A 23,395-nucleotide genomic window follows, 5' to 3' on the forward strand; every position below is an offset into this window, starting at 1 on the left:
AAAATTGGATCTAGAAAGAAAAATAATCCTGGGAAGGAAAACAAAAATACAAGCACACAATAATAGAAAGAGTAAAATGCTATGCTGTATTTGGAACTATGCTCAAAAAGTTATCAAACTGTGCATACCCTTTGATCCAGCAGTGTTACTATTGGGCTTATACCCCAAAGAGATTTTAAAGAAGGGAAAGGGTCCTGTATGTGCAAGAATGTTTGTAGCAGCCCTCTTTGTAGTGGTCAGAAACTGAAAACTGAGTGGATGCCCCTCAATTGGACAATGGCTGAATAAATTGTGGTATATGAATATTATGGAATATTATTGTTCTGTAAGAAATGACCAACAGAATGATTTCAGAAAAGCCTGGAGAGACTTACATGAACTGATGCTGAGTGAAATGAGCAGGACCAGGAGATCATTATACACTTCAACAACAATACTATATGATGATCAATTCTGATGGACGTGGCCATCTCCAGCAATGAGATGAACCAAATCAGTTCCAATAGAGCAGTAATGAACTGAACCATCTACGCCCAGAGAAAGAACTCTGGGAGATGACTAAAAACCATTACATTGAATTCCCAATCCCTATATTTTTGCCCACCTGCATTTTTGATTTCTTTCACATGCTAATTGTACACCATTTCAAAGTCTGATTCTTTTTTGCACAGCAAAATAACTGTTTGGACATGTATACATATATTGTATTTAATTTATACTTTAACACATTTAACATGTACTGGTCAATCTGGGGGAGGGAGTGGGGCGAAGGAGGGGAAAAATTGGAACAAAAGGTTTGGCAATTGTCAATGCTGTAAAATTACCCATGCATATAACTTGTAAATAAAAAGCTATATTAAAAAAATGCTATGGTGTGGTCCACACTCAGCTCCCATAGTCCTCTCTCTGGGTGTAAATGTCTCTTTTCATTATTGGACAATTGGAACTGGTTTGAATCAACTCATTGTTGAAAAGAGCCATCAGAATTGATCATTGTATAGTCTTATTGTTGCCGTGTACGATGATCTCCTGGTCCTGCTCATTTCACTCATCATCAGTTCATGTAAGTCTTTCCAGGTTTTTCTGAAATCATCCTGTTGGTTCTTACAGAACAATAATATTCCATAACATTCATATACCACAATTTATTCAGCCATTCTCCAACTGATGGGCATTCACTCAATTTCCAGTTTCTAGCCACTACAAAAAGAGCTGCTAATCTACATTTTAGAGAAATCATTTTGTTTTCTGATAGATTGTAGTGAGAAGAGACTTGAGGCATGGCAATTAGTTAGTAAGTTATTGGAATAATCCAGATAAGCAGTGATAGGGATCTGAACATATGCATGAGTGGAAGGGGGTGAATATCTGAGAAGTGGAGATAGAATATTTGGCAACAGATTGTATATGCAGAATAGAGGATGGTAATAGGTCATCAGAAAAACAAATGATCAGAGGAAAAATAATGGGTCAATCACTTAGAGTGAGGAATAACCAGTGGACAGCCCCTGTGCTTCTTTGTTATCTGGGGAATGTAAGGAGAACCAAAGAAAGCCCAACATGTAGATCTCATTTGGTTCTTACAACAACCCAATTGCTATTACTATCCCCATTTTACAAATGAGGAAACTGAAGCTGAGAGAGGTTAAACGATTTACGCAGGATTACACAGGTAGGAAATGTCTGAGGTGGATTTAAACTCAGATCTTTCTGATTCCAGATCCAGGGCTTTATTCTGCCACCTACCTAACTGCAAAGTTTTCCTTTAATCAATGATCCAATAATTTTCTCATCTCAGTTTCCTCATCTGTAAAATGGAAATAATAATACCAATCTCCCGGTGTTGTGGTAAGGATCAAATGGTGTAAGGGAGATATAATATTGCCTTAAAGCCCTATGTAAATGCAGCTGTTCTTCAAACTGCATTCATATGCACTTTCTTACTAGTTCCTCCTAAAAATCCAATATTTGTAGAGAAAATATGAGGAAACTAAAATATAGAAAGGTTAAGTGACTTGTATGCAGTGTACTGCATTCAAATATAACTTTCTGGTTTCCTTATATTTCCTCCCACAGACATAGGGAGTAAAAGTCTCTAAAACATTTTATCATCCCAACAGCCTGCACCATTTATCGGATATGCTTGACTGAGTCAGTCTATAATCCACATGGACAATTTAATTTTCAACACAGAGGTTACTTACTGATACCTGAGTTAGAATTTTGCACAGTTAGGAACGAGTCTGATTTATCATAGCAGCGATCCAGGGGAGGGTAAGCAGGTTCTGTTGCTGCTTACCGTCCCTTACTTGTAAGGGTCCCCTGCCCCCAAAGCCTTTTCATGTCTCTTAGAGGCCACTTGGTGGCACTAGAATTGTAGAAGCACTCTAAGCCCGGTTAAAAGCTACTCACATGGGGAAGGGGTAGAGGTGAGGGTTGGGAGGAGTGAAAGACATGGGAGATGCAATGAGAAAAGCAGGTCATTAAGGACTGAATTTTGGACTTTGCTTCTAAATACTAGAGATGCTTCTTATAGATGCTATACAGGGAATAGTGATGGAGATGACTTTGCAGGAGACAGAGAGAGAGAGAGAGAGAGAGAGAGAGAGAGAGAGAGAGAGAAAGAGAGAGAGAGAGAGAAAGAGAGACAGAGACAGAGACAGAGAGACAGAGACAGAGACAGAGACAGACAGACAGAGACAGACTGAGAGACAGACAAGAGAGGGACAGAGACAGAACAGAGACAGAGACAAAGACAGACAGACAGAGAGAGACAGAGACAAAGAGATACAGAGACAAAGACCAAGGGAGAGACAGAGACAGAGACACACAGAGAGACACATAGACACAGAGAAAGAGACAGAGAGACACAGAGACACACAGAGAAAGAGAGAGACAGAGAGAAGCAGAGAGAGACAGAGAAACAGAGAGAGACACATTCAGAGACAGAGACATTCAGAGAGACAGGTAGAAACAGAGACAGAGAGTCAGAGATAGATAAAGATAGACAGATGGACAGAGAGACAAAGGCAAAGACAGAGAGACAGAGGCAGAGACAGAGTGAGACAGAGCCAGCCAGCCAGACAAGACAGAAAGATATTCAGAGAGACAGACAAACAGAGAGTCAGAGGCAGATGGAGCTAGAGACACAGAGAGACAGAGATAAAGGCAGACAGAGAACCAGAGAGTCAGAGACAGAAACAGAAACAGAGACAGAGAGATGGAGGCAGATAGAGACCCATAGACATGGATACAGACACACACACACACACACACACACACACACACACACACAAGTGTGTATATGTAGTCTATCAGTAATGCTTCTGAAGGAAGGCTTGTTGCTCCTGTGGAAACAATGGCTTTAAGACTTGGTGAAGGTAAGTCTGGTCACCTTTTTCCAGGTCTTATGAGGACAGTCCGTGCAAGAGTCACTTCCCACCCTCCTGGGACTTGGAGTATGACGCTAGGAATGTTGGACACATCACTTCCTGTTTTGGGCTACTTTCTAGACAATTCCTTCAAGGGAAGAACATGGGAAACTGATGCCCAGAGTTTGTCCCCCTGGGGCAGAGGTGGGGCACATGGGTGGGCCTGTTTGGAGAGACCTGAATTGCTATTGACTGTGGCTGTATGGAGGATTGAAGTTTCTTTCTCACATTCTTTTCTTTCTTTCTTTTTTTTAGGTAGGTGGTAGTGATGGTGGTTGGTGGCGTGTATCTGTGAGAGAGAAACTTAGCATTTATTTTTAAAGCATAAAATAGGGGACTGAGTGACCTGCCTCTTTCCCTTTCTCCCCCTTTGTATGTCTCCTTCCAAACACCCTGACTGGTCTTTTATGTACACAGTTGCCCAACAGACACTAAGAATGTTTTTTGTTCCAGGGGTCTGAGGCTAAATATTAGTTCAGTTAGGGAGAGAAACATGGTCTTTGCAACGTTCATTTCCATTGCAATAAATCTATTTGTGCACACACGAGGGACACAGGGAGAGCGGAGTCTGTTTGAGCCCAAGTCCTCAGACATAGCATTATAATACTTAGGGTTGTTTATGGCACTGCTGAGAAATGCTGGGTTGGGGTAGCCAGGGTTGACTCTGGCTGGGCCTTTTGAAACAATTTTCAAGTTAGCTAAAAGGGAAGGACAATTGAAGGGAAGGTATTTTCTTAATTTTTCTTGTTGGTTTGGAGAAGTTGAAATGTAGTTTTGGCACTTAAATAACATACTCAACGTCTTCCATTACATCAGCCCCAGAAGCCCATTCTCTGTTCCCTTCCCCCCACCCATTAGAAAGATGACCTCATTGGATTAGGGACAGCACTGTCCCTTGTTATTTTCATTGTCCTCAGCTGATTCTTAATTTCTGCCTGGTCTGCACTCCTTAACTGAACTCAGCTCACCTTGATCTGTTTAGGACTGAGGCTACCCTTATTGTTTCCTGGGGGGCCACTTTCCTCTGTAAAGGTTCTTCTTGCCTTTGACCCTTTCCCAACCGCAACCTCTGCCACGTGGCTAAAACGCAGTAATTAGAACCTATTGCTATGATCCAAGTGGATTATACCACAGATCAAATCTTAGTCAACCCCCTTACCCTCCCCATAATAGTTCCAACTAGTAAAAAGCCTGAGACAAAACAGTTAGTTAGTCCATTACGCTAGTTCCTTGGTGTAATAAAGAGCTTCACTGTATTTAATTAGCAGGCATTGTAGCACTGAAACTGTACAGCAAAGGATGTGACATTGGCTGCATTAAAATAAAGCAATTCTGAAATGAACAATCAGGAGAAATTTGTGTCTATTCAGACAAAGCAATAACTAGGAATTCTTGTGATGGGGGTGAGCATGTGGAGAAGGGAGAGAGACTGTTGCAGCAATTCAGAAGACAAGGATTTAATCTTCTGGGTAAGAGAGAAACCTTCCAGAAATGTAAGGTAGGTGTGAGGAGATGGGCACTGTGGTGACGGGACCCAGGCAGTAGCCTGATTGGGCATGTACTGGTAGAGACTATGAGATGAGGCAGAGAGGGAGTAGTTTCCCTATTAGGGAATTGTAACAGCCACCTAGTATTCCCTGGTATTTCCTGGGTCAAAGCACTTACAGCAATTATGCACAAATAACAATAATTTTTCAGATTGCAGACCGTCTCCACCATTTTCTTAGTGAGGACTTCCTCCCTGGTTGGTGATGTGAGGAGCTAAGTGAGGTGACCCTTGTTTAAAGGGTTTTGAACTTTCTGAATGATGAATAACCAGTCAGCATGAAGAATGATCCCAGGATAAGGTCCATTCCCTATATCATCATTGGATGATTCTCTCTTCTATCACTTAAAAAATGAATATATATGAATATATATAAAATATGAAATGTAGTCCCCAATTTTTCCCCTTGGATATACCGCTTGGCAGAGGGGTATGTGCAATGCAGTCTTTATATAGGGACAATTTGTTCACTATTCCTGACAGTCACACCCTGAGCCTCCAGGAAGGGTATCTTGCAATCAGCATAGATGAATGTTTCATCTCGAATGCTGTGGGCTGCAGGAATTCTAACAGTGTTTCTTTCCGGCATCCAAAACCATAACTGGGCCTCTGCAGACTCCTTTCAGGGCATTGCTGGCGGCAATCTGTACACAGAGGCCAGAAGTGGAACCACTGAAAAGTTGAATCCAATCCGTGGTTAAGGAAATGCTTCTGAGAAACCTGCTTTCCTCCACTGGACTTTGCTCAGTAAGTCTGTTTGCCTGAGTGTGACCTACAAGCTTAAGGTATTAATTCCTTTTTTTCCCTCTTTTAGATGAATATCTGATATGAAATTAGTAAGAGAAAAATGATGTGCTACGTAAATCACCAGTTCCTTCCCAGTGGGAGGATGTAAAAACTGAAGGAAGAGATAAGGTTACATCCCTTGGGCATCAGTCGCTTGGTGGTTTGGAGCGCATGCCTTTGATAATCAGCATCAGTATCTCTTTCATGTCACTGAACACAAATAGGAAGGCATCAAAGAGACTAATTCAGAAAAGAAATTGTTAAACAGGCCCGACTGGGTTGAGCAACGCTGAAATGAGGAACCCTGAAAGGGCAGGATTAGAAGGGAGGTCAGCACTCTTGGGCAAAGCAAGGGAATAAATTAATAGGCCCTCTATGTGGCTTCTGAAGCCTTGGTGGCTGTCACAGTATACCCCACAGGTCTCTCGCTTTCTCTCCCTCCATATGCTTTTATGTTGATCAGTGATGAACAGGACTGCTTGGTGGCAAGGAGCTTATTGGCCTGTGATTTTGGATTGTTGTAGAATTTTAGTTACACAGGCCCTCTGATTCCTTAATCCTGACTTTTTCTTAATGTTAATCTACTAGTAGATACTTGTCCTTTTTCTGAGACACTCGGGCGTCCAAGGAAAACACACGAAAGAACAAGGCTTTGTTCTTTTGCCATCAGGAGTCTGGCTTGGGGTGTGCTGCAAATACAGAATTACTTTATAATGATTCACGGTTTTCTTTGCTATAGGCTTCCAGGGGGCAAATAACTTTGCTGAGGTTCAATTTTATATACTTATGATACAATTTCTTTCTTGTATAATATTAGTAAAATGTGTATCCCCTGAAACCTCAAACAAACAAAAAAGTGAATTCTTTTACACTGACAACAACAATAACAACAACATAATAATAATTATTATTTTTTTGCTAACTAACATTTTCTTGGGTGTTTTCAAAACCAACTATGTGAATGAAGTATGGAAGGATGAAAAGTTTCCATATTAGATGAAAAAAAAACCACACAAGAGAAAACATATCTTCAAGATAAAAACAACTTTGTGACTTATTACCATCTACCTGAAAGATCTTGTCCAGTTGATTAAAAGTCTCTGGTCCTCAGTTTCCTCGTCTGTAAAATATCTCTTTGATGTAGACTAGTTCTGGTCTAAAACTAATTAGATCAACTAAACTAGTTATTTGTCAGCTCTAAATCCCATGCTCTTTTACATAATTTAGTTTTATATGGACATAAACAATGAAAGGAACTAATCAGTGAGTATGCCGTACTTACTGTCAATTTGTTCTGACTGGCAACAAGATCGGACTTTGCTCTGTGACCTCCTATTTGAATTTTTCTTTTTTTGATTATTCTGGTTCCTTCTATCAGATAGTTTCAATGCTCACAGCATTTATTCACAGTATTAAAAACTAATTAAGCACCCACTATGAATGGAGCATTGTACCAGGCAGTGGAGAAGGATATAAATTTAGAAAAAACATGGTCTCTGCCCTCAGTGTAATAGAGGGAGAAGATATGAACAATGAAAGTTAAAATAAACAATAATACATTGTAATCACACTTTAGAGATGCAAAACAAACCACTATGTGAGGACCAAGTGAGAAAGTCATTAACCCACAAGATGGTTAGGATTCATAGAGGAGATATCATGACTCAGAGTTTCATTTTTATTTTTTTCAATTACATGTAAACAAACATTTTTAACACTTGATTTTCAGAAGTTTTGAGTTCTACATTCTCTCCCTCCTTCTATCCTTTCTCTCCCTCCCCCCACCTTGAGAAGAAAAGTAATTTGATAAAGGTTATACATGTGCAGTCACACAAAACATTTCCATATTGGCCATGCTGAAAAAGAAAATGCAGACCAAAAAACCTCAAGAATGATAAAGACATTTAAAAAACAATGTTTTGATCTACATTCAAATTCTTTCTCTGGGGGTAGATAGCATTTTTTATTCTAAGTTCTTTGAAATTATCTCGCATGTGGAGTTAGACTTTAAAGGAATAGAAATTCTACGTGTAAGAGAGTTAAAGAGGATATTCTAGCCTAGGAAACAATTTGAGTGAAAACAAGTATGGTGTATGTTCAAAGGAAAGAGAATGTTATTACATTTAAATAAAATATGAACTATGATGCCCAGCTAAGAAGCTATGCTACATGAAGGACCTGGTGGGAATCCCAGGTAGAGATATTGGCAAGAGTGTGAAAGATGATGAACTTTTTGGAATTCACTAGGAAAAGAATTGATATATATTCTTAAATAATTGACCTCTTTTTCAAAACACCAAATACATATTATGAATATTGAGCAGGCATTAATAAAAAAGTTACCTTATATTCACACAGAGGGACTATTTTCTTTTGCTAGGGTGGAGGTCAGGAGCTTAGGAATTTGAAATCTGCTTCCAGATATTTCTTTGTATAACATGGGACTAATAACCTGGGCCAGCATCAGTGAGAGGTCAGCCAATTCCCTGAGTAAAGACTGAATGAAGATTCAACTCAAAGTTTGAAGGAAGGGACCTTGAAAATGACTAAATCCAACCCTTGCATTTTATAGCTAAGGAAAATGAAGTCTAGAATAGTCACCCAGATAAGGAATAATAAATCCAAAATGGAAACCTAGATTCTTTGATTTCCAAGTCAGTGCTAAGGGTACTGCCAATACCATATTGCCATAAATGAACTTTTAATTTTCTCCATGGTAAGACTTATCTATTAGCAACCATACTCTGGTATGTAGCAGGCAAGGAAGAAGGCTTATATGTCTACTATTGATTCCATAACTTAAATTTATCTTATGTCTGTGTTGTATGAAGCAATAATGAGCCAGATTCAATCCCTTGTAAATAGATCAATCAAATGTAAAATATTTATTGAGTGTGTACTTGGCATTGTTATGAGCAATGGAATGATAGAAAACAGAAATGGATTTCACTATCTCAAATATCCATTATTTAATAAGAATAGCTAGGCTTTATGTAAGTGCTTTAAGGTTTGCAAAATGCTTTACATATGTAACCTAAGCCCCAGAGTCCATTGGTACGGGATTCTGTCTTTATTGATGGAAATGAATACTCTAAACCTTCGAGAAGGGCAGGGGACAATTGGCATGGGGAGAGAGATTTAGGTTTTCTGGCTTCCAGCCTCAAGAGAAGTTGGACAAATCTAGTCCCACTTTAAGTTGCTGATGGAAGAAAAACTCTCTGGAAAAAAGCCAACATCAGAGAAGCTATTAGTCTCCAACATATTCCTATCTCTAGCTTGCTACACTAGAAACTGGGGGACTTCTCCTTTTGGGTGAAATCTGGAACTCTTTGGATTGATTTATTTCATTCTCAATGGGAGTGCTCATTCACTGCATTGTCTGCTTGTATACTTTCTCTGATTTCTGTTTTGCTATAGATGTGGATAAGTGAATTTCTTTGCTTTATTTGTTATGTGTCCTCGTTGTAAAACTGTATTTGGTGGGAAAGGGTTCAAGTTATGGAAGCTGCCCCATGAAGACATAGTGATCATATGTTGAACCTTATAATCAAATCCCTTAGATCAATAATATTTGAAGGAACAGATAGATATAATTCTGGCCTGAGATCCCATCTTTGAAGAGAGTAGAGTTGCCAATTTCCAGCCCCACTCTCTTCCTTTCCTAACTGGCAAGAATCAGTCTCCATTGGAGAAGGTTGGTATGATACAGATATATCAATAGAGGCCTCATGCTATATGTAGGGGACACACTTACTACACATATATAATTCATTTGGTCCTCACAATAGTTCTATATTATGTACCATGCTGGGTATTTCTGTGTCTCCCTCTTTTCAACTTTTTTTTTTTTTTTAAATGTGTGTGCCTCTGTTATCTTTTTCCATTAGAATATGTATTCTTTGATGATGGATGTCCTTTCTATTTGTACTTGTTTTCTCATTAGCATTTCTCTTTAATCAATAAGCAATTAATAAGTGCTCTGACCCTGTAAGAAAGTGATTATTATTATCCCTGTTTTACAGATGAGGAAACTGAGGCAAACAGAGGCTAAGGAACTTCTCCAGTGTCTCCTAATTAGAAAGAATCTGAGGCCTCCCCCAAATTAACTAATCAGAGACATCTTCAGGTACAAAGAGAAAGCATTTATTTTGTCCCTGCAGGGAGAGGTCCAGAACACCAAGGCAGTCTCCTTCAGGCAGGATTAGAATTTAAGCCTTCCTTACTCCTAGCCCAATGCATTTTCCCACTTGCCACCCAGGTGTATTATTTCAATGGAGTGAAGAGCTGTAACCAGCAAGAGGCCAATGAGGCTTTGATGTAGGGTGCCATCTTCTAGAGGGGTACCCATCCTCTTGGGGAAGGTGATTTTTTTCCCTTTCTTTGATGATTGTGAACTTGGTGCCTTGTTTCAAGGGTCTCCCCCAAAGATTCTTCGGGGGATGGGCTGCTTACCTTTCCCAGCATAATTATAACAGACTAAACTGCCCCTTAGGTAATGTCCAAATTCCCTCTATCAGTCAGTCCCCACTTCAGCACCATGAGCCACTCATTCATCTGAATTCATTCCAATAGTAACCAAGTAATCCAAGCCAAAAATTTTAGTTCTTTGTTGAATGAATGAGTGCTCAGCTGTATGACTAGATATTCTCTATACATTCGTTGGCTACCTGTAGCTAATTTACATAATTGTTGAAAGGAAACTTCTTTCCCCAAAACTAATTTTCCAGACTCCTATTTTCTTGCCCTTCCTGGTACATTTCTCTAACCTAATCATACAGCACCCTTTCTATGTAACAGGATCTGGGCTGGGTAAAGTCAGGCCAAGTGTTGATACAGTCCTATTATCCCTCATTTACAGGTCTCCTAGTCCTTCTTCAGCTGTCCTTTGTCATTCTCACTTGCCTAATCACAACAGGCCCCAGTCTCTCTTTCTACCCTTTGCCCCAGGAAAGGGGAGAAGAATGTAGTTAGCAACCAGATGTTTAATGACAAATCTCTGGAGTGGCTGACCTGGGTGGTGACTTCCTTTGTCTCCAGATCAAAAGCGTACATACTTGTGCTTAGGCAAGAGGAATTTCAAGGAACTCACTTGGCAAAACTGTGGGACAATACCTGGGATTACACCCAGTTCTCAGAATTTCTGGGGATCGCATTGGCTGGCCCAGAGCTCAGACAATGCCAGCAGGCACACAGGCCCAAGTCTCATCGGAGGTCATCCCTCTGACTCCATTTTTACATTGTGCTCTTCATGTCTATACTTTAGCTTACAGGCCAGAGAAGAGGTTTACTTATATTGAGACCATTGAATCCTCTCTTTATCCTAGTTAATGATCAGTACAAACCTAAGAAAGTGCATAAAAGGCTCAGATATATTGAGAAGGAGGTTCTCTGCAAAAAGAGGCACATGATTAATTGACAATCTCTAGTTGTTTTTTTTTTTCCTGCCTGGGAATTTCTGCCTTTTTTCAGTTTTCTGATCTTCTTCCCTTTCTCTACTTCCCTTCCTCCCCCCTCCCCCCATTCACATCCCTATGCAGAGGCAACATGATGTAACCGATAGACTACTATATTATTATAGGAGCCAGGAAGACTTGGTTTTAAGGTCTAGCTCTAACATCTATTAGCTGTGTGACCCTTAACTCATTAAATCTCCTAGGGACAACTCTCTGAGATGGGAGCTCCCAATACCAGTGAAATGGAAGGCCCAATCTCCATCTAGTCAATAAACATTCATTAAGCATTTCCTATATACCAGACACTATGCTAAGAGCTGAGAATACAAAAAGAGGTAAAGACATTCCTGTCCCCTATCTTATTCTACTCATTTTCCTGTAAGATTACATTAACTCTGAAACTCACACATTTCCACACTCCTTGTCCTTTGGGTCCTTCTGTTCTTCAGATGGAAAGTTTCTCCTAGATCCTCTATTTAAGAAGAGGACCCAAGCTAGACATTTAATCAGTTTTCACCTAGCTGCAGGATTTCCATCATGCCCTGTGCCATGGTACCTTCCCTTTCCTAACCCCATCCCCTTTTCAACTTTTTATGTATTGTTTTTCCACAACAGATTTTAAGTTCTTTGATGGCAAGAATTGTCTTTTACCTTTCTTTATATTCCCCAGTGCTTAGCACAGTGCCTGCCACATAGTAGGCACTTTAATGTTTATTGATTGTTTATACCATCCACTAAAAAATACAAAAAGAAGAGAAAACCTGAATAAGAAGAATGAGATTCTGCCCAAAGAAAATCTTGAAAATACAGAAAATGACTAATAGAGGCTTGGGAGACTCAGTAGATGCCATAAAAGAATAATAGGCTCATAAACACTTAAGATTGGACCTTAGAAGTTATAAAGTTTAATTTTTGCCAAAGACAAGAATCATCTAAACAACATTCTCAGCAAGTTACCACCCACCATCTTTGATTACTTCCAATGACGAAGAATTCGCTATTTTCCAAAGCAGTCTATTCCATTTTGGCACATTTGATAGAGGAATGACTACAGAGTCAAGAAGACTTCGGTTCAAGTCTCCAATATTGACTATGTTAACCTGGGCAAGTCATTTATCAAAGACCATATATTGCAGAAAAGGTGCCAATCTGAATTGATAGAGGGGCTTCTTTACCAGGAAGTTCCCTATTCCAGTGAAATCATAAGTCCCATCCCTATCTCTGTCTAGTCATTGAGAAGCTCTTTTTCAAAATCTATATAATTCATTTCTCTGGAGACCCATGGAATAAATAATGAAGCCAGAGAAAACCCTGTTAAGGGTCTGATTTCAGTACATTCTGAAAGATGAATGGGATCACTGATTAGCTATTCCCTCTGAAATTTCATTCAAGGTAGTTAGCCTTCTCATTCAACTTGCAGACATGTGGTGGGAGGCCTCCCAATGCTACTAGTCTCTCTCTACAGAGATAGTTTGGAGTAGCAAAAAATGCTGTCTTTGTGTACTTGATCCAACCTCTCACACTTCTTAGTTGAGTGATCACATACAAGCCATTTTCACTTCTTTGACCTTGAATTTCCTATCTGTAAAAAGGGGAATGATTATACCTTACAGGATGAGTACATTGGATAAAATACATAAAGATATCTATAAATGTTACCATTATGGTTATTCATATAGCAGCTTTCAGATATTTGCATTTTTAAAATGGCTGGCTCTTCTCACTCTCCATGAACCATTTATTCTCTAGGCTAACGATTCAGACTTTTGGAGTGAAGGCATTGTAAGATGGAATGTGCTGTGCTCACTGAAGGTCCAGCATCCTAGTACAGAGGGAAGACCCTACCTTAGGAATTAGAGAACTCAAGTTCCAATCTTATCCCCTACTAATCTTGGAGCTGGAGCTAGAATTGGGAAGACCTGAATCCAAATCTCAGACAATTGCTAGTCATATAGTTGCTAGTCATATAATCCCTGTCTGCCTTGGTTTCTACATCTTTGCAATCGGGATAATAATAGCATCTACTTCACAGGTATGTTCTGAATATAAGATAAAATAATATTTTTAAAGTACTTTGTAAACCTTCCAAACTTTAGAAATGTTGCTGATGTAACAAGAACTACTATCACCACCACTATCACTACCACCATCACCACTCCCACTCCTCCTCCTCTTCCTCCTCTTCCTTCTCCTTTTCTTCCTCCTCTTCCTACCACTTTGCCTCAGTTTTCTCATCTGTAAAATGAGGGGATTAGACAAGATGACTTTGGATTTCCCATCTAATGTTAAATTTATTATCTTAAGAACAACTAAATACACTACATTTCCTTTTTCTAAGAAGATCACATGTATATGTGATTGAGCATACTTGTGGAGATTCATGCTTACAGATGACTATCTTAATTTCCCAAAGATTTTAGCAACAATTTAAGAAAACCAATTCCTTGCAAGCCTCAAGAAAATATTACCTAGCATGTGATTACCTAAAATGAAAAACTCTGCCAGAAATCCAGGTGTCTCTTTCTATGTATATAGTACCAAGCTTCCAGATGTTTTGACAGTTCTGGATTTTTGACTGGTTTTAGATCATTTTTGTCTATTTTATGCAGATACCTGTTTTTTGCAGATGTAGTTGGGGTCATCCCTAGCCTTATTTCCATCTGTTGCCCATGAAACAGATTTTTTTTTTTTCTATCTCAGTGGAATGGACAAGATGGGTGTCCATCTGTACAGAGAATGGGGGATCTGCGTCATGCAATAAGAATGTTAACACTCCCCAGATTGAGACAGCTTGTGTCCTTCATTCCATTTCTTTTATTAATGCCTCTGTTTTACTTAATTTTTTTAAAAGAAAAATTGAAAAAGAAAAAAAAAATTAGTCTCCTTTCCACTAACTTATAGGAAAATTGAGCTAGCATTTTAGGTCATTTTGCTCCCTCCTGGGACAAGCTCTTAATGTTCTCACCACAAGACAGACCAGATGAAAGGGGTTTGTCCATCTCTTCTAAAGACAGAGCAAGAAAGGCCAAAAGCATAGCAACCAGCAACACAAAGAGAAAGGGATGCTTTTGATCTTCTTTATCCCCCTCTGGCTTATAGGGTGGTGGTGTGGTCTATTTTCAACACATCTCTTGGAAACTTGATTTAATCCAGTGAATCATGTTTCCTAAGGAAAGCTGACCGAAGGGGGGCTGTGGCTGCTGCCTTTTCTCCCCTTGCTCTTCCCTTTCTATTTTGCCCAGTTTTACCAAACAACTTAAAATGCTCCTAGAAAAACCTCATCTACTTTTTGCACCACTGCAGGCCTCGCTCCCAAGAAGGTCTCAGTTTACTGATAGAGATTTTTCTAGCAGTCCTTGAAAACTTCAGGGTAGGCAGACAAATCTGAAGGCTGGCACATGGACAGTTGTTTGTAAAAGCAGGTGAGGGGAGTATGGGAGAAAGTATCAACAGGCATTTAGAAAGTCTGGATCCCCAGCTGTGACAGGCTTCCTCACTGGTTTAAACCAGTTGAGAATATATGACCCTTCCCCCTCAATACTTCCTTCCTTATCACCTTCCACTATTCCTACTCTACTCCTCTAATGCATTACAGATGCTTAGGAAATTTTCCCTTCCCTGAGCCTAAAGCTATATTAAGACTTTGGGGATGTTCTGTGTATGAAATTATTGTCTCTCTCATTAGAATATAAGCTCTTTGCAGATAATGATTCTTTCATTTATTGTACAATTGTCCCCAACATGTAGCACAGTTCCTGGCACAAAATATGTGTTTAACAAATATTTTTTAGTTAATTCAGTTTAGTTTATTAGATTAACTATTTGCCAACTAGAAGGGTACTAAGGGAATGGGATACTACATTTTCATATGGATTAGAAAAAGATTCAAAGCAGGGATTCTTAATTTGTTGTCCATGAAGTTATTAAAAAAAATTTTTTTTGATAACTGTGTTTTAATGGACATGATTTTCTTTGTAGTCCTATTTAAAACATGCTAAAAACTGGGGTATAGTTTTTATTAGAATAACAATGTGATCAAATAAAATATGGAGAGCCCCTGGTCTAGTGAAATAGTGATATTTCATGAAAGGACAGTGTCAGGATGCCAAATTTGGTGGCTCTGCAGAGTGAGGGGCTTCAAAGATTTATGATGTTGTTGTAGATATTCCTTTCTCAATGCATATGATAAGCCCTCAATCACTTGGAAGATGATTTTTCTGAAGTGTTACAGCTGAAAAGTTCATCACCCAGCTGCCAATAGATACTCAATCTATTACCAAATCAACTTTTAAAGCCCTTTTAATTTGCTAAGAACTACCACAATCCATTTCATTGGTATAGCTTTGAAAACCTAGTATTGTCTCTCCACCATGATGGAGATGCTGAAGGAGGATATCAGTAGAAATCAGTGGCTTCATAAATGACAAATAATAATATTATCTCTGAACCTTAGAGAGAGATCAGTGTCATAATTTCAGTATTCAAAAGAGAATAACTAAATGATGGCAGTGAGACAGAGGGTACAATACACCCTGGACTTGGAGTCAGAAGATCTTTTTAACTGTGTGATCATAGTCAAGTGATCTAAATTTTCAGAGCCTCACACTTATCTATAAAATGGGGACAATAATGCTGGGACTATATATTTCATGGGATTGTTTTAAAAAAAGTCTGTTTAAAGGGTTGCATAAGTTATTACACAGCTAAAATCACAAATTTCAGGATTAGAAAAAACTCTAGAAACCATCTGGTCCAATCTGTATTTGAACAAGAATCCCCTCTACATTATCCCCAATGAATCGTCATTTACTCAAAGATCTTAAGTGAAGGAGGAATCCACTGCCTCCCAAGATAGTCTAAATCAATTCAGGATAGTTTTGTTAGGAATATTTTCTTAGTTTTGTCTCTGTAGTACTACCTATGGACTTACTCTCTCAATCTTTCCTTTACTAATAGCTTGGGTACCATGGTGTTGACTACTTTTGTCTTGAGGCATCAAGGAATAAACCTGGGGTATTATGACTTCTAATATTATTTCTCATGAGTCCCTATCCAATGTGCATCTCTAATATTGGCTAATTCACTGATATAAAATTTTTTTACAAAGAGATCTTTATTGAGAAAGTATAAGGACAAATGTTACAAAAATATCCTCCAGTTGGGAATGCAATTTTTTTAATGTACATCTTTGGTCTCTTGTGAAAGTGAGTGACCACCCAAAGCACAAAGGAAGTTAAAGACATATATAGAGAACATGAAAGGTAAAGTCTCATGACTACTGGCACTAGGAATTCTTTCTCACTTTACATTTTCTACCAAGTTTCCTTTTGGGCATAACATTGTCAAGGGATAAATTATTTCCTTTGTTCAACTTTGTCCAGGAGGAAATATTTTAGTTGATGGGTCAATCCAATTTTACACTAGATTAAGTAGGTCATTCTTCAGGAGTGGTTCCTCAATCTTAGTTACCACTTCTACTGGCTCATTATCTTTGCTATTCACTCTGATAGTTAATGAGGCTTCTGAGTACTTTTAATCTTTCAAAGATCATAATCTGCTCAATCCTGTATCCATATGGTCATTTATCTACAATCACTAAAGGATAAATATAAACAAAAAAGAGAAACAGAAGTGTCATATGTTCACAAGCACATGGTAGGTAGGTCAAACATAGTGTAGCCTGCCCTCTTCCAATTTATTGCTCACAGAAATCCTACTCACTCAAAAGCTTCCAGGAAATTCACATTACCCTTATATATATCTCATATAGCCCTTTAAGCCACTAAAGGTATGTTCATTAGGCTGCAGAATATAACATTTCTACAAATATTGCAGAAAAATTATTACAGAATAATTCTAATTTTTGCTTGGTCAGGGCAAATCATAGAATATTAGAGTTGTAAGCAACCTTAGAAATTGTTTAGTTTACGCAATCAGCAGTCTATCTACGTGGCAGAATGCTTAGCAGCAATGATTACCTTTAGGTTTGAGCTGATCGTATTGTCATAGTCTATGATTACTGGAGAGACAGTACGACCTAACGGATGGTATACTGGACTTCGATTAAGAAAGACCTGAATTTAAAATCTATTTAAGACACTAGCTATGTGACCTTAAATGATACAAGTTAAGCCCCAGTTTCTTTATGTGTGAAAATCAGGGATTTGTGCTCTATGATTTCTAAGGCCTGTTTCCTCAGACCTTGATTTAAATGGAAAATTGTAATCAGAATTCAAAATAGCTTTGTAAAGGTTGTAAGGATTTGTATGGTCCTATAAAATTGGTTATAGAATTCTCTAGCAGTTCTAATATAGTTTTAAAATGGCTATCAAAACCCTAATGCATTGTTGGTGGAGCTGTGAGATGATCCAACTATTCTGGAGAGCAAGTTGGAACCATGTTCAAAGGGCTATAAAATTGTGCACACCTTTTGATTCAACAGTGCCATTACTGAGTCTAATATCCCAAAGAAATCATAAAAGAAGGGAAAGGACTCACATATGTAAAAGTGTAGCAGCTCTTTTTTGTGGTGGCAAAGAAATGTAAAATGAATAGATGCTCATCAATTGGGGAATGACTGAAGAAGTTATGATATATGAAAGTAATAGAATATCATTTTTTACAAAAAATGATGATCAGGCTGATTTTAGAAAAGCCTAGAAATATTTATATGAACTGATGCAGAATGAAACAAGCAGAATCGGGAAAACATTGTACACAGCAACAATAAGATTTTGTGATGATCAACAATGACAGATTTGGTTCTTCTCAATGGTTTATTGAACTAAGACAATCCCAATAAACTTTAGATAGAAAATGACATCTGCATCCAGAGAGAGAGCTATGGAGACTGAATGTAAATCCATACATGCTATACTTACTCTTTTCTTCTTTTTCTTCTATTTTTTTTCTCTCATAATTTTTTCCTTGGTCTGACTTTTCTCTCCCAACATGATTCATAAGGAAATATGTAAAAAATGAATTTGTTTATAAAACAAAAATGTTTTTACATATAACTGGGGAAAATAAAAATTAAAAATAAATTAAAAAGGAATGTTTTACGTTACATTAAACCTCGACAATTCACATTTCAATGGTTTCTCTGTCTTCCCACAGAAGTTCTAAGCATAGCCATTTGAAAATTTGACATCCCAAATCTGTACTCTCTCTTTTATTTTACAATCTACAGAGCATTTTTCCAAATATTGGATTATTTATGTTAAAGAATATAGTTGTATTTATCCAAATATGCAAGATTGGGGAGAAGAACATTTCCAGAATGAAAATTCAATCCTCATTTTTGTAACGAAACAAAACTGGGATCTTCTTTGGCATTTTTCTGGGAGACATCCTGAAGAAACATGATATGTGATATTGTGGTTCCTTTATGTTTTGCAATACACACAGAGAAAGAACATGACTATTCATGGTTGCCAAATAAAAACGTTTGGTGTAGCTTTTCAATTGGGTGGTCCTGGTGGTTTGTAATACAGCAAATGTAGCAATTGGGCAATTGCTTAAGTGGGGAAAATTCTAGGGCTGCTTTTAAATCAGAATATTTCTTGTGCTCAGTGTATTGCACAAAGCCAGTACTTAATAAAGATTTATGAATGAATGAATTCATTCAGGGCATAAAACACTGTTTTTGTCTTGTGCCACCAGTTAAGGACTAAGCTGTGTACCTATAATTTGCTTCATTACATGTACTATTTACCCCGGAATACCTGATGCTGTATTAACAAAAAATTTGAATCGTAATGGAGCTGGCTGACTGTGTGATTTATTCATTATAGTGTGAACAAAAGATACTGAATGTTTCAGGTCTTGGGTTGTAGTTTAAGGAAGAAATCTCTTTTAATTGTCTGCTACCTCACCAGATGTCTTCTAGTAGAAGCTGATCACAAGTCAAAAGATGTTAGTGAAAGAAATTCCTTTCTTTAACTAAGGATTGGTTTAAATCAGAAGTGTCAAACTCAAAGAAAGACTGGAATCACTTTGGGTGGGCTATATAGTGACTTAGAAATCACATATTAATATTACCTCTGCTTTGTTCTATTCAGTCATTTTTTCAGTTGTATCCAACTTTTTGTGAGGTTAAAAAGATGTTTAATATAAGTGGTTTCTTCCTTCCTTCCCTTTCTCCCTCTCTTCCTCTCTTCCTTCCTTTCCTTCCCTTTCTCCCTCTCTTTCCTTCTTTCCTTCCTTCTTTTCTTTCCACTCTTTCCTTTCTCTTTTGTCCTTCCTTTATTCTTTCTTTCTTTTTCTTTCTCTCTTCTTTCCTTCCCTTTCTCTCTCCTTCCCTTTTTCCCCTCCCTTTCTCCCTCCTTTTCTCCCTCTCTACCTGTTCCTTCCTTCCTTCCTTCCTTTTTCTTTTTTTAAATTTCCAGTGCTCAGCCTGCCATGGATAGACTATTCTCCTATGTGCCAACATCTCCTATTAGAATGTAAACTCCTTGAGGGCATGGGATTCTCTTTTTATGTGCATATCCTCAGTACTTTCTGTAGTGTCTGACACATAATTAAAGTTAGTAGATTCTTGCTGATTGTTTGATGAACAGTTATACTTGTTTTACCTGCCTCATAGGTTTATTGTGTTTTCTTTATGTAAATGTAATCATGATGTAAATCATAAAGTGATATAGAAATGTGTGCTCATCATCATCATCATCAAAATTGCTGATTCCCTTGGAAACAGGGGAAACTCCAGGTGAGTAACCTGAGGGGCAGTCAGAATAGCAACAGGAAGGGCCAAAGATGCTTTAAAAGAATATCAAAAACCCAAAATATGGAATAAAAGCTGGTTGGGGGAATAATTAAAAAGCTACAGATGGGGACTATCATCAGTCCTTTTTTACCTAAATCAAGACATCTGGTCACTTTATTTTAGCAGGACAAAGGGTCTTTTTCTTCCTCTGCTTTCAAAAGCTAGAAATTCATGTCTTTAATCTTTTCCAGAAGAAAAGCAATTTCTCATTACATCTGCATCTTATCACATAACTGAATGTCATAAAGATGCTATTATCACTTCTTCCTTCTCATTAACTGGCTCTGAGTGATTTCACTCAATGCCAATAACAGTGTTCGAAAAATAAGAGCCCTGTATCAGCCTCCCGTCCCAAAGAGCACAGATTCCTAAGCACCACAGAGTAATCCGTATGGATTTTTCCAAGAATCTTCATAATAAAATGGCAAGAACAACTCTTTTAAACCATGCACTACATCCTTTTTTGATAGGAGGCTTACCAAGATGATGTCCTTTCATACCTGGGACTAAAGCCAGAAGGTGGTTAGATAAACTCTTCCTAATACATTTTGATATATTGGAAAGTAGGCTGGATTTGACTACAGGAAACCAGAGTTTGAATCTTAGCTCTAATGTTCACCATCTTTTTGGCCATGTCATCATTGGCCAAACTTTCTATAGAAAATAAAATGGGAGCAGAGTCAGTGCATTCTCCAAGCATTATTGGTGGCCCAATGGCCCAATGGTGGCTGGTAGTGGGTTGCAAATGAATGCTACTTTTACTGCTTATACTATTCCTCCCCCCTCTCCTCACCAGCATTTCCTTTTCCCCCTCCTTACTTGATTACTTAAAGCCTCCAGTGAGTAGATGGAGATTTTGTTTGTTCAAATCTTTTTGTATAAACACTCACCTCTAACTCAGTACTCTATTAAAAGGTCTTTCATCACCACTAAATAAATGACTGGAAATAGAGGATTATTTAGGCATGTTCTGAACAAAGAGGGGAAGCATTCCTCCCTCAAAGCATAAGTTTTCATGGATTGACATGGATTGACAACTGCCAGAATATATTCATATCCTAAGAGCTAGGTCCTCATTTTCCAGTCCCTCCCCTACCTTTCATTAAACTTATCAAGGAATTTCTTCAAGTGACCCCATACGGTAAGTAACATAAATAGTATTATCATTCTCATTTTATAGATAGGAAACAGATACTTAGAGAAGTCATACTCATGAAGTTAGAAAGAGACAGAGGCAAAATGAGAAATCTAGTTCCAAGTCTAGAATTCTTTTCTAATTCTAAGCAAGATGGAGTAATAGTTTATTTCATTTTATTCCATTTACTTATTTATTCAATTTATGTATCCATTCATTCATTCATTTACCTACCTATTTATTTTTTATTTATTTATTTTAGGGTTATTTCTTTCTTATCCAATTTCTTATCAAGCTCTTGTTGCCATCCTGACACTCAGAGCACTGGAAGATGTTGTGCTTTCACTTCTTACTCCCTGTGTCCCAAATTAACAGATAAAGGTAGAAAACTGGACTACAAGAAATTCCTTACATCTTACTAGTGGATAACTTGCTTCTATTTTCTTCTATACTAACATCAAAGAGAAACAGGGTTTACACAGGTGTCCCAAAAGTCTTAGTGTAATTTTAAAATCTTAAAACTATACATCAAGTAGTTTTAAGATTCTATAAAGAACATACTTTCTAACACAGAGAAGAGAAACCCTATGTTCCTCCATTAAAGAAAAAAAATTCAGACCTGTGATTTCATTGGTATAAAGATCTCCTACCAAGGCAGAAAAGCACCTGCTTTGCTCTTATAAGTGTAGGGCAGGGTGAGGAACCTCCAACTCTGGGACTCTAGAGGGCCTGAGAAATCATTTGCTTAATCAACTGCAGGTGTTGATGAGCTGAAAGCACAGTAGAACAACTTCACACTGTTTGAGTTCTAAGTTGATAATTTTGTAAGGCTGATAAATGATGTAATAAATATCCAAATGGTCCTTGGCAGAAAAAAAAGATTTCCCTCTCTTGGTCTAGAGAATTGCTTCCACATCAATGCCAAATTCCACCCCATACCATGCTATATAAACTCACTCTAAAAATGCATATATTGGAAATACCCTATTGAACTAGGAACCTAAGATGAAATCAACTTCACTTGCCAGGACCCAGAGGTAAGAGAGAATGGAAATGCAAGTTTCATATAAAAAAGGACATAAAATGAATTGACTTACTAGACTGACCAAATGTGTTGGGTTTTTTTTTGGGGAAGAACACACAATTGCAAATGTCAAAGTGTGGGATATAATAACTATATTAAAAGATCACATTTATATAATTCTTTATAGAAAGTCCTTCTCTTACAGCATTCCTGGAAGAGAGGTTCAAGTCCTGCCTCAGACAGTGCTAGATTTGTGTGTTTAGACAAATCACTTAATTACTCAACCTTGCTTTACCCATCCTCAAAATGGGGGGATAGCAAAAACACCTGCATTACTGGGTTGTTGTGAAGTTTAAATGAGAGAATATTTGTAAAGTGTTATTTTTCCACTAATTGTCCTTTAGGTCACTTGTAATTTTGAGAATTTAGAGAGTACAGTGTTCCATAATTTTTATTCCTATGTCATCCAAAGAAGAATATTGGTATCATAAAAAGAATCTTTGTTTAATGGATAAACTTGGAATCCTTGAATATGTTGCTTAAGTTCCTAAATGTAATCTAGTGATCTCTCTTTTTACTATTTAATTCTGGACCTAACTCACTTCCCTTTCTCAATGTATACCCAAAATATATGTATTGGTGAACTGGCTCATTGATCTATTCATTTAATTAATCATATTCTAGATCAAAGGAAATCTTCATCTACTTGGTTTTTCCACTGTGGATTGTTTGGCTAAATTCTTTTGATTGCATTTAGGTTTCTTCAGGAGGCTCTGTTGTGAAAATTCCCATGCTCAATACAATCAACATGTCATCTGCAAAGAGGAGCATCTGGGACTCACCATCTATAGGAAATCTGGAGAGCTCGTAGAATTCCTTTGTCTTCTCATTCCTTGAAACAGGACTTGGTGAAAAGTAATCTTGTTTGGTGTCATACTTGATATTGATGGTCAGTGGATCATTTAACAGAGTTCTCTGTTGTTGCATCTGGTCATCTACTTTGAATATTTTCAACATATAAGGAGAAAAGTGTTATTGAAGGAAAGTGTTTAGGGTTGCTTTTTTCTCTACTGAATTAAATGCTTTTTTAAAAAAAAATAGTAAAAATTATCACTGTAAAATCTTATGTTTGGTTTATTTTTTGTTTTTTGTGTAAAATGAGATATGTAAAAGTGAAGAAAATAGAAGATCTTGCAGTATTTATTGTTTGTTTAATCTAGATTAAAAAAAGCATCTGCAGTACATTGAGAGCAAAA

Source organism: Sarcophilus harrisii, chromosome 1 (genome assembly GCF_902635505.1).
Source record: "Sarcophilus harrisii chromosome 1, mSarHar1.11, whole genome shotgun sequence".
Taxonomy (NCBI): Eukaryota; Metazoa; Chordata; class Mammalia; order Dasyuromorphia; family Dasyuridae; genus Sarcophilus; species Sarcophilus harrisii.